This window comes from Myotis brandtii, unplaced genomic scaffold (assembly GCF_000412655.1).
Source record: "Myotis brandtii unplaced genomic scaffold, ASM41265v1 scaffold247, whole genome shotgun sequence".
Taxonomy (NCBI): Eukaryota; Metazoa; Chordata; class Mammalia; order Chiroptera; family Vespertilionidae; genus Myotis; species Myotis brandtii.
The window spans coordinates 866,703-869,419 of record NW_005359352.1 but is presented as its reverse complement, the minus strand read 5'-3'; positions in this window follow the sequence as shown (position 1 = coordinate 869,419).

The following is a 2,717-nucleotide window of genomic DNA, read 5'->3' as shown; positions in this document are numbered from 1 at the left end:
GCACTTTCGCTTGATCTTTGTTGACTTTGAGCCTTTTACGTGGTTTCAGTAATAAAATTTGAAATGTCTTGGAATTATGTTTCCTGTACCACCAGACTTTGACGTCTTATTTAAATGAATATGTGTGATGTAACTTTTTTCTTTGAATCGCATAAAACTTCTTTGATTTGCAAACTGGACTTGTGTCCCATGTCATTTAACTGCCCCAGTGACTTCAGAAAATAATTTACCAAATCCAGTGTACATAGGCCCAGCCTACGCCTTCTCTCTGTTCCCTGGGTTCCGTTCTGCTCCCGGGCACCCCAGGTTCCGTGGAGGGTTCTTTCTGAAAGAACAGTGTGAAGAGGCAGCTGCTGTGTGGGCCGATCTGGTGCTGGGTCTGGCCCTGGTAGGACCGTGGGTGCAGGGTGGCCCCATGCCCCTCCTCCTTGAGCTCTTCCTGTGCCAAGAGGGGGGAGGGAGGGAACCTCACCCCCACCCTCAGCCCAGGCTTTAGAGGTGCCACGGCGCCAGTCTTCACTCCTGCTCCTGGGGTACGTTCTCTCTTGCACCCACTTGGGCTGGGATTTGCATCCACGTCCCCTTCAAGGAGCTGCTGCGGGTGTTGCCAGGGACGGTGGATTCAGGTCTCAGTCCTCATATTTGTCCAAAACGACCAAGCTCCTCATCTCCCCAACACTAGATTTTCTCACAGGTGACTCCCTTGTCTTTGAAAAGAACAGCAAGCCCTGGCTGGTTTGGCTCAGTGGATAGAGCATTGGCCTGGGGACTGATGGGTCCCGGGTTTGTTTCCGGTCAAGGGCACATGCCTTAGTTGTGGGCTTGATCCTCAGTTCGGGGGTGTGCAGGAGGCAGCTGATCAATGATTCTCATCATTGATGCTTCAATCTCTCCCTCTTCCTTCCTCTCTGTAATCAATAAAAAATATATTTAAAATAAAAAGAAAGTAAATAAAAAGAACAGCAAGCCCGGCTGGCATGGCTCAGTGGCTGAGCATCCACATATGAACCAGGAGGTCAGGGTTCAATTCCTGGTCAGGGCACATGCTCAGGTTGTGGGCTTGATCCCCGGTGTGGGGGTGCAGGAGGCAGCTGATCAGTAGTTCTCTTTCATCATTGATGTGTCTCCCTCTCCCTTTCTGAAATCAATAAAAATATACTTAAACAAAACAGCAAGACTACCCTTCAAGTTCTTCAGGTGCAGCTAGAGTCACCCTGGCCTCCGCTCTCACTTGACATTCAGTCAATCCTCTTGGCTCAGTGCCTTCCAAAGCCACCCATCCTGGGATGTGATGGTGGCAAAGACATGCAGGTGTGACTCGTGGGCCACGTGGGTCCTGGTCATGTGTGTGCATGTGTGTGCAGGCGTGCTGGGGAGGCGAGACCCTAAAGGGCTTTGCACTTAGCCGTCCACCTAGAGGCCTCCAACTCCAGCCCCTTTGCCCCTGGGAGGCGGCCACAAGTTGGTTACTCAGTTTTGTGACTCCTGCTGTCTTCCCTCTGTCTCCAAGGTCCTATTTCCCAGTTGCAACATCCACAGTGCCTTTGCTTTCAACCTGCCTCTCTGTGAGCGACTTTTAAAATGAGGAGCTTGAGACATGTTCTTAACAGCTGGCCCCATCCTGGGAGAGACACACTCAGTCCTCTGTCGGGGGGCTCGCTCCCCGAGAAGCCGAGAGTCCCCAGGTGGCGCTGAGCGGGCCCTCTCCCCAGAGATGATGAAGAGAGAAGACGCCACCAGCCGAGGGCCAGGGGAGGAGGTCCCCTTGCCTGAGGAGACACAGCCTTGGAGCTGGGGTCTGGGGCTCCCCCTCGGCTCCCACCAGCTCTGGGGAGCCGCCCCAGGGCCCCCTTCTCTGGACTCCAACACTACAGGTCTGACCACTAGTAACGAACTTTATCCAAGTCTAATCCACCTGCTAAAAGACAAGGCCCCCATGACAGGGATCATAGCACACCTACCCCACCTCCCGTCCATGTGTCTCTCCATCCATCCATCCATCCATCCATCCATCCATCCGAACTGAACTTATCATAAAACGAGGACTATGGCGACAACAGGTGTCACGTGCCTGGCACAGGGGGTGCACCCAGGGGGCGGCCTTGGCTGGGTCTGGGGCTCTGGCTGTGAGAAATGGAATGTTAGCTCCTTTTAGAAGAAGCGTTGTGCCCTGGCCGGTGGCTCGCTTGGCCGGAGCACTGTCCTGGGCACCACACGGCTGTGGGCGCGATTCCCACTGGGCCCGTCCCCAGGTTGCAGGTGGGTCCCAGGACGGTGCGTGTGGGAGGCGGCGGACTGACGCTTCTCTCCCACTGATGCTCCTCCTCCCTCCTCCTAAAATCAAACACCTGTGGGTGAGGACTTACAACATAACAATATTAAAAGAAGCATCTGTTATCACTAAAATAGTAACGGCTTTAATCGTCTTGTCAAAAGAGAGGGTTTGGGCGTGGGGAGGGCAGCTCTGGTTTGGGGGTTCTGAGCCACTCCCCGGGCTCCCGGGCTCCCGGGCTTGGCCTGCCTCGGAGAGGAGACCTCCGAGCTCTGCACCATCTGATCACAGAGGCCGAGTTCACGGAAACTCCCGCTTGTCCGACGGCACGGGCTGTGGTCCGTCGGGTGAGGTGCTCGTGCGCTTTGCGGGCGACGCCAGGCAGGCCGAGCTGTTGGTGGTAAACGTGAGACCAGCGGGGACCTCTTCCGGCTCCGGCCGCCAC